This window comes from Gracilinanus agilis, chromosome 6 (assembly GCF_016433145.1).
Source record: "Gracilinanus agilis isolate LMUSP501 chromosome 6, AgileGrace, whole genome shotgun sequence".
NCBI lineage: Eukaryota > Metazoa > Chordata > Mammalia > Didelphimorphia > Didelphidae > Gracilinanus > Gracilinanus agilis.
In genome coordinates, this window is record NC_058135.1 from 75317388 (window position 1) to 75327821 (window position 10434).

General features: G+C 37.5%; 1 pseudogene; it reads right to left on the bottom strand.

The window, feature by feature from the left end:
• Positions 1-426: 426 nt before the first annotated feature.
• On the bottom strand, positions 427-9859 carry LOC123252279 (annotated as a pseudogene).
• Positions 9860-10434: the final 575 nt, after the last annotated feature.

Here is a 10434-nt window from a genome sequence, read left to right on the forward strand (position 1 = left end):
TTGTCCAGAGACAAGGCACAGGCCAAAAGCAAAGCCGAAAGCCAAAGGCAGAGCTCCAATTGGTCCTTCCGCTCTCCTCAAGCCTCAGGAATCAATTGAACTTTCTCACAGGATTCTAAGGCTTAACTGCTAGAAGTTTTCAGTGAACTTTTCCAAGGGCAAAAGCCTTTATTGCATCTTTGCATTACACATATTACTTATATCTGACTCCCTACCCCTTTCCTGTGGCTGCTACATCTCCAATTTCAAATTCCGTTTTCAGTCCAGGTTAAAGACTCATCCTGGATAAGTGGAAACTATAAACCCATTAAAACTAGTTTGAAATCCCTGATTGGGTCTTGTTTCAAACAACTACGGTAGCTGAGGGTCACTTCATGCATTATTTCATGATCCAAAACAATTAGAAGATCTGGCTTCAGAAGCTCTTCAGGGTTTCCCCAATTCCAATATCAAGTCATCAAGCCTTTCTATTCTGCTGTACTTGTGCCATTGAATTGGCTGAGGTTTTTGAACTACATTCATTTCTCCATAATTTTTCCATGGTTGGAGCTTGGGGTCAGGCAACATCACTGTCTTGAGGTGAGTTCCTCAGCAGGAACCAGAAGGACCATTTTGCCATGCATTCTCCAGGCACCATATGGGTTTGTTAAGCATCTCTCAAATACCATGTACTCCATCCAACACATCATTGGGCACAACGCCTTGTCCATATAACAACCGCCCAAACTGGTCACAGATAGCTAAGGTTTAGATGACAAGTGTGCTTGTGTCTCATGACCTGGCCATATAGGTTGCTCTCATTTACCATATTTTGGCAACAAACATGAACTACCTTTGGTGGTTTGAAAGATTCCACAAAGCTCCATTACACTGACTTAAATCGGATGTCCTACACCTTTCTCTGGAAAGCAGTGCTCAGTTACCAGGGCATGAAGTCAGTCATTATATGAGGTGCTGAGGCACTGATGAGCTTAAACAAAAATCTGCTCCACTTTTCCTGGGAAGGTCTTGGTATGGAAATCAGCACCATATTCTTGCACTTTCAGAATTGCCAACTGTGAGGCAATGCTTTGCTTTAGCTTCTCTGTTTTCTGTTTTAGGCCAGCCTTATAGAGAATTGTTAGGTGGGTGTCCCCTTCTGGAGAAACATAGGCATCCCAGCTGTGCAGATCCAAATGAATGAGACACTTGAGACATTCTTTGGGGATGATAATACCTGCTACATGGTTTCAGACCTGAAACTCTTTCTCAGTTTTGTATTTAGGATAAAAAATAGGGGCTGTAAAGCACTTCTTGGTTCTCATGAGGATCACAATGATGGGCTGTGTGATAAGGGCTGGGCAAAGCAAGATTTCTAATTCTAGTGAGAATAGCAGCCTAGAAACCAGGGAAGGGAGAATATCCCTTGCCTCAAGAGTGCCATGATTTTGCGTGAACAAGGCATGCCCTTGTCTGTTGTCTTAAGCTGAGGATATTTGGTAATAGATAGGGAGCTAGCTGCCTTAGGAATCAGGAAATCCTGTATTTAAGTCCTACCACTGGCATATACTCCTATAGCCCTGAAAAAATCATTTCACCTCTTAGTGCCACAGAAAACTCTCTAAGAATGTAAGCTGTAAAAGAGTGATTAGTCTATTTTGGTAAAAGGAGTTATTCCCCTGGAATTCCCCTACAAAAAAGTGAATCATAAGACTGGCCCACAACTCCTACTTCTTATTCCCTACCCCAAAAAAACATTCTTATAGTTAAAAAATACTCAAACCAGAAAAATAATGCTACTAATTTTTCGAATACACATTCAATACATGAATTTGGCACATCTGTAAACTTGCATCTACCCTCGCAAGTCATGGTAGGAAATGAAAGTTATTTGGCTCATCTGCCTTTTAACTTTCAATAGCAATTTCTGATCTTTAAAGTAAATTAGAAATTTTTTTTCCTTCTCAAAGGCAGGTCTTGGCACTGAATTAAACAAGGATTTGTGTGCACTAATCTACTTGTTATTTCCCACTAGCAAATATGATGGCACAAAGCCAAGTCTTGGATAAAAAGAAATTAGTAGTAAATACCATAACATTGTTCAAACTCGATAGATCCCTTAATATTTTGTGCACAAGGCTAAAGTTGTTGAGAATCAATATTGATTGTCTAGTTTCGGGATCTGTTTCCAATCATAATATTCCTTAATATTTTTATGCTAAAACTTTTACTTTTAAATAAGTTTGTTATTGCTAAATACAGTTGTCATTGCTTTGAATATTCACAGGGAGTTTTCAAAGAGTCCATTCACTCTTTATAAAATTCTACATGTCTACAATCCTACTAAAATTTATAATCTATTAATTATTATTTCTGCTTATTCCTTTTATTAGCCAAGCCTAATCTCATATCTAGGAATTGGTTCATTGATCACATTATTTAAATCTAAATTTTCATCAAGATTAAAATTGTCATGATATAATTCCTGTTGAGATAAACTTTATCCAAACTCTTGTTGACTAAACTACATGAATCATTTTTTTTTCCATTTGACTTCCTAGTACTGATAACCTCTAGAGCTTTTGTTGTTTAGTGATATTTAAAGTTCATAACTATTCTTAATAATTAAGAATCCTTGATGATTAATCCTTTAAATTTTTCCCCTTCTATTTGCAAGTTATTCCTCAAACTGTCCCTAATTTTAGGAAGTCCACTATTATGTTGGCTAGATTCCAGCAGGAAAAATATCTTCCTCACACCTCTGTAGCATTTCTCAATATGAATTCATTCATTAAACAAGCATGCTTTCCTTTTGCTACAGTGCCTGATACACAGTATTTAATAATTTCTTTTTATTTTAATCAGTACCTACTATTCATTATAATAGATACTGAGAATATAATATTCTTGATATTTCACCATAAAAATTTGAAAAACAGAGCCCTATATTTAAGGACCTTACCATTTAATAAAAATAAAAAGGAAAATGCACAGATAGGTATGGTATAGGATAGATATTATTGGAGCGTAGGAGATTATATATATATAGTATCATAAGGAATACAAGGGGAAGAGCTCCTTTTTAACTAGAGGTCAAGGGCAGGAATCAAAGAAGTCTTTATAGATTTTAAGAAAGAGATAGATTTCAGAGGATAGAGGGGTATAGAGGATGTATCTCAAGTATAGGGGTAAGATAGTATGATCAAAATCATGGAAGCAATTGAGAGCAGGAATAGATTGAGGAACAACTAATTGTCTTGTTTGGCTGGAATGTAGAATAATGAAAAAAGAGTAGAATCAAAGGAAGCTAGAAAATTGGGTTGGAGCTAGTAGCATACTGAATCCAGCTTGTATGGGTTTCTGAATGCCTTTTGTTAAATTTTCATTGTGAGCATTTATACTTCAGAATTGGCAAATGTGACAAATCAGAATTTAACTAATTATTTTGTTGAATTCTAGATTTAAGAAAATGAAAGGGAGAGTGTTAAGATGCAGATTAAATTTAAATTATCTCATGTGCACATTCCATGGAAAACTATCTTTTAAATATTTCCCAGCACTCCACCAAGCTGAAGCTAAGGTGGAACCAGAGCAAAATGTCTATTTTGGCAAAAAGGAACCCTTGAAAGTTTTTGAACAGGGGGATGGCATGACTTGGCTAATGTAGAAAGATTATTTTGGTAGTCGTATGAAATGTGGATTAGAGAAAACTCAGACTATAAATAAGAAAACTACTTAGACATCCAAGGAAGATATAATAAAGGTCTCAATTAGGGTCGAGAGAGCAGTGTTAGTTGAAAGGCAAGCATACATGAGAGTATGTGTCAAAATTTATTAGTACAAATGTTTTTTCTGGACATTTCTAACATGGCAACATATAGACTACATAGTCATAATATTTTTGAGCTCAGAGAAACCTTAGAGATGACTCAAATTTCTCTGTCCTAGAATTCAATAAAACAAATACATATTGAATAATTATGATTACAGGTGAGGAAAGTGAAATGCAAACATAATAAATGATTTCTATGCTGATATAGGTGGAGAAATTAGAATTTTTTTGCCATAGTGCCTGTTTACTGGTTGTTTGAATGATGTCTGACATGAATTTCCTTTCTCACTTAGGTCAAATCAATTTACTTCTACAGTTTCTTCAACTGTAAAATGAGAGCAATAAATTGAATGTACCCGGAGATCCCTTACAGCCCTTTATCTGTGATCTTTTTTTTTTAAACCCTTAACTTCTGTGTATTGGCTCCTAGGTGGAAGCGTGGTAAGGATGGGCAATGGGGGTCAAGTGACTTGCCCAGGGTCACACAGCTGGGAAGTGTCTGAGGCCATATTTGAACCTAGGACCTCCTGTCTCTAAATCTGGCACTCAATCCACTGAGCTACCCAGCTGCCCCTATCTGTGATCTCTTAATCCTATAACGCATTGACCCTGACTAGTGATCTTTTCCCATTATAATTCCATAGTTCTGTTGTGTTAATTCTTGAACCTTTTTGCTATTTTAACCAGAAAGTTTCTTCTTTACTCTCTCTCTCTCTCTCTCTCTCTCTCTCTCTCTCTCCCCTCTGTCTATATCCATATATCTTTTCTTATATCTCTGTCTATAGCCTTCAATATGGGACCATAGGTTGAGAACCATGAGAAACTTTGGAGGCCATCCATTCCAACCTTCTCATTTTATAGATGGGAATGGCAAAATCCAGAAAATATATTTCCCTAGTTCACACAAAGCATATATATTGCAGGTGAAATCTGAGCCCACATTTTCTGAGTCCAAAGCCAGTGGTCTTTTCATTGCCTGAAAGTACTTTATTCACTCTTACAGATGCCTGTCTACCTATCCCTTTGCGTTCTGTGTGCTAATCATTATCTTTTCATAAAAACTCCTTAATTTGTCTGATTAGTTGGAGGCCTCCCTGTGAGCTTTTAAATAGCTTCATGAATAGTGGTAAAGTATTAGGTCTGTTATCACACATTATTTTATCATGATCCAACATCCTTTTATTTTGACTATGATCTTTGGAAGAAAAAGAAAAGAATTATGTTGGTACTTTTGTTTTAATATTGTATTAGCTATGTATGTTCCTCATCCCCTCATATGTCCATATATATTTTACTTTTCCTGCCCTGAGAGCCGTGCCTTACAGAAAACCATGGGATTTTAGCTGGAATTTGAAGGAAGTCAGGGAAACCAGAAGGCAAAGATGAAGTCAAACATCCTAAACACGAATAACAGCCAGTGAGGACATTCTAGAGTATGGAAATGGAATATCTTCTTCAGGGAATAGCAAGGAGAATAGTATTGTTGCTTATGCTTAGGGTTAGGTTTTAATGTATTAGAACACTGGAAGTGTGTGGTGTGTGTGTGTGTGTGTGTGTGTGTGTGTACATGCATATGTTTTATATGTGTATGGGAGGTAGGTTATAAAAAGTTGTAAATGCCAAATATAATTTAATGTTTGATCCTAGTGCTAATAGACAGCTACTGGAGATTATAATAGAGTGGATACAGGGGTGACATGGTTGAACTTCTGATTTAGAAAAATCATTTTCACAGCTGTGTTGAGGATAGACTGGGGTAGGAAGAGACTTGTGTTGGGCAAACCAAACCCTCTAGCAAACTATTAGAAAAGTCTAGGTATGAGGTGAAGAGAGCCCTCTTCAGGATGGCAGCAGAGACAAGAAGAGAAATGGGGTATATTTGAGATATGTTACAAAGATAAAATGGATTGCTAGTAATTTGTATTGGGGGGTATAAGAGAATGAAGAGTCAAGAATGATACTTCTGTGGTAAGCCTGTGGGATTGGGAGGATAGTGGTGTCCCCAATAGCAACAAGGAAGCTAACAAGAACTTTTGGGGGAAAAATGAGTTCAGTTTTGAACTTATTGAGTCAAAGAGGTCTGTCTGCAGTATATTCACTTTGAGATGTCCAATAGGGCATTTGGAGATGAGAGACTGGAGCAAAGCACAAAGGCGAGGAATAGATACATAGACTTGAGAATCATCAGCATTGAAAAGGTCATTGAATCTGTGGAAGCTGATGAAATCCCCAAGAATATAGAGAAGAAGACCTGAGAGAGTCCTATGGGAAAATCACAGTTAGTAAATATGAACTGGATGAAAATCCAGCAAAGGATCTTGAGAAGGAGTCATCAGATCAGTAGGATGTGAAATGAGATAAAAGTGTCCTGAAATCTAGAGAGATGAGAGTATCCAGAGAATTTTCAACTATGTCAGAGACTATAGAGAGGTCAAGGAGAATGAAGAATAATAAAAGGTCAGGGAGTTTGTCAACTAAGAGACTTTAGCAGAGCTTGAATTTGTACTCAAGTATTTTATATTCAAATCTCATCATTTTATCTTGTATCCTGTATCCTATGCTGTGATGAAAAGAGCAATAGGACACCTACAATTTGGCTTCTTCTAAGATTCTGCTAGTGTATGATTAGTAGTTATATTACATCACCAGGATAATATTCATTTTATGAAGATTATTTTGAAGGAGAGGAGGGAATTAGCCAATGATCATTGAAGGCACAAAGTAATTTCCCAAATGCCATGTAACCAAATCAAATCAAAAAGCCAGGCACTTTACTCAGTACTGGAGATAAATAGAAACAAACAAAAATAGTCCCATTTCAAGACTTTCACAGTATAAAAGGGAGACAACAGAAAAAAAATACATATAAATTAAAGTGCTTAGAGCATTAATTTGGAGATAATCTTAAAAAAAGGCATTAAGTTTATTTTTTACTAATAATTTTTATTTTTTAGAAAAGTTATCATGGTTACATGATTCATGTTCTTACTTTCCCCTTCACTCCCCCCACCTCATCCCTGCCCCCCATAGCTGATGCGCATTTCCCCTGGTTTTAACATGTGTTAAATCAATCAAGACTTATTTCCAAATTGTTGATAGTTGCATTGGTGAGGTAGCATCCCCAATCATGTCCTCCTTAACCCATGTGTTCAATCAGTTGCCTTTCTTTTGTGTTTCCTCTCCTGTAGTTCTTCCTCTGAATGTGGGTAGTGTTCTTTTCCATAAGTCCCTCAGAATTGTTATGGATCATTGCATTGCTTCTACTACAGAAGTCCATTACATTCTATTTTACCACAGTGTATTGGTCTCTGTGTACAATGTTCTTCTGGCTCAGCTCCTTTCACTCTGCATCAATTCCTTGGAGGTCTTTCCAGTTCACATGGAATTCCTCCAGTTTATAATTCCTTTGCACACAATAGTATTCCATCACCAGCATATACCACAATTTGTTCAGCCATTCCCCAATTGAAGGACATACCTTCATTTTCCACTTGTTTTGTCACCACAAAAATTGCGGCTATAAATATTTTCATACAAGTCTGTTTATCTATGGTCTCATTGGGGTACAGACCCAATAATGGTATGGCTGGATCAAAGGGCAGGCAATCTTTTATAGCCATTTGAACATAGTTCCAAATTGCCATCCAGAATGGTTGGATCAGTTCACAACTCCACCAGGAATGCATTAATGGCCCAATTTTGCCACATCCCCTCCAACATTCATTACTCTCCCCTTCTTTCATTTTAGCCAATCTGCTAGGTATGAGGTGATACCTCAGGGTTGTTTTAATTTGCATTTCTCTAATTATTAGAGATTTAGAGCATTTTCTCATGTGCTTATTGATAGTTTTAATTTCTTTATCTGAAAATTGCCTATTCATGTCCCTTGCCAACATTTATCAATTGGGGAATGGCTTGATTTTTTATACAATTGATTTAACTCCTTGTATATTTGAGTAATTAGACCCCTGTCAGAGTTTTTTATTATAAAGATTTTTTCCAATTTGTTCTTTCCCTTCTGATTTTGATTGCTTTGTTTTTGTTTGTACAAAAGCTTTTTAATTTAGTATAATCAATCATCCCATTCACATTCAGAGATATAATTATCAGTTGTGCATTCCCCAACATTTTGGTATCATCTCTTAGTTCTACCCCTTCTTCTTAGGCAATTTCCTTTTAAACCAGTGATTTGTTTTAAACCAGTTCCCCTTGTCCCCTCCCTTAATTTACTACCCTTTCTTCTCCCTCCCTTATTATTCCCCTATTTTTATTTTTTAGGCCTAATGAATTCCTTCTCCCTTCTCCTCCCCTCCCTCTTTTGACCTCCCCACTCCCCTGCTCCCCTTGGTTTATCCCTTCTGCCTTTCTCAGTAGGCTTAGATAGAGTTCTATATCTCAATGGATATAGCTACTCTTCCCTCTCAGGGTTAATTACACTGAGAGTAAGGTTTAAATATTACCTCTTAATGCTGTCTTCCTCTCCTTCTTATAATAGTATTCATCCCCTCCCCTTCCCATGCCTTCTTTGTATGTAAGAGAATATCCTATTTTTCTTATTCGTTCAAGTTTCTTTTGGTGTCCTCTACTATTCACCCCCCTCTTTCCCACTCTACCCCATCTCATTTTAGACCATTTAGTACTCCAACCTCTCCCTGTGAATAATTCTTCTAATTACTATAATAGTGGATACTACAATAGTGAATAGAGTTCACTACAGAGAATTACACATAACATTTCTCCATATAGAAATACAAATAATTAGATCTTATTGAAGCCCTTAAAGAGGCATATTTAAAAATAAGAGTTTTCTTTCTTTCCCCTCTGTTTCTTATTTACCTTTTCATGTTTCTCTTGGTTTTTGTGGTTGGATATTGAACTTTCCATTTAGTCCTGGTCTTTTCTGTGCAAATACTTGGAAATTTTTTATCTTGTTGAATGCCCATACTTTCCCCTGGAAATATATAGTCAGTTTTGATGGATGATCATTGGTTGTAGACCCAGTTCGCTTGTCTTTCTGAATATCATATTTAAAGCCTTGCGGTCTTTTAGTATAGAGGCTGCTAGATCCTGTGTTATCCTTATTGGTGCTCCTTGATATCTGAATTCTAGCCTTTAGTGACTGGTTTTCGGCTATAATCTTTTGGTTTTCCTTCTGAATCTGGTCTGTTTGGTTCTTTAAGGTTTTTGGCTGGTCATTTCTGGTCTTCAATTTGCTTATCAATTCATTTGATTTCTGAGCCTCACTTTCTAATTGTGAAATTCTGCCTTTTAAATTGTTATTTTCTTGCCAGTTCTCTACCATCTTTCTCATAATCTCAGATTTGAACTCTTCAAAAGCTTGTGACCAGTTTTCATTTTGGGGGGAAGGTTTGGATATGATTACTTGTTTATTCTCCTCTGTTGTTTGCTCTGTTGTCTGCATTTATTTTTTCTGTGTAAAAGTTGTCGAGTGTTAAAGATTTCTTCTTGATCTTTCTCTTCTGAGGTTCCTGAGTCTGGCTTGCCATTGTTAGCCCTGCAACCTCTCAGCTTTATCCTCATGCCCATGGTCTGTCTGCACTCTTTAGGCTCCTGAAGTCTCAGGTCTAGTTGTTCTCAGGGTCAAGTCTCCGGGTGGTCCCCTTGCTTGTTCCTCTGCCCGAAGTTCCTTTTACAGTCTCAGGGACCTGCTTCCACAGTCATACACCCCTCTGCACTGGGTCCCCACTCAAGGTCCACTCCTGGGCTCAGAATCCATCTGTAGCTGAGACCTCGCCTGTGCTCAGAGTCTGTGTTCAAAGTCCACGTGTTCTTTAGCCTCTTGGGGTCTTAAGTCTTGCTGCTCTCAGGAACAAGTCCTGGTGACCCCAGGTAGCTGCCAAGGACTTAATGGGTGTCCCAAATTTGCTCTAACTCTTGTGTGCTGGCTTTGGCATTGTAGGTGGTGTGTGTGTGGGGTAGGGGATTGCTCAGCTCATGTTTTAGTAGAACTATTTGACCCCCTTATAGCATGGAAATGCCCAATTCCACGTACCTTCCACGCTGCACTCTGTTGTGGAGTTCCTTCATTCCTCTGGATTTGTTTTTATGTCCCCTTGAGGAGTCCTGTATGTTTTGGTTAGGAGAGGTTAAGCAACTGCTTTTTATTCTCAAGGCATTAAGTTTAAAGAGGACTTCTTTCAGACAATTTAACTGAGGAATTTTAGGAAATTTAGCTTAGATTCAAAGGAAGTAAGGGGAGGTGTGAGGCAGAGAAATGAGGGGCAGCCAGTCAAAATGCTTGGTGTTGGAAAATAGAATATCTTGTGAGAGGAACAGCAAGAAAACTGATGGAAGACTACAAAGAAGGAACCAAAGTTTATGAAGAATGCAAACATAGGAAGCGATTTGTTTGCAACTTGTTAAAAAAGAGCCATAAAGGTTTTTATATATGATCCTAGAGATAATAGAGAACAATTGTTGTCTGGTCAGACCCACTTTAGGAAAGTCAATTTGACACCTGTGTGGAAGATGGACTGGAGTGAGATGCCTCTCTCAAGCAAGGAAGGGAAGGGAGATGGAATCAGCTTGTAAATGATGCCTACCACTTTCCAGGCATTGTGCTTAGTTCTTTATAAATATAATATCATTTTTTCCTCACAACA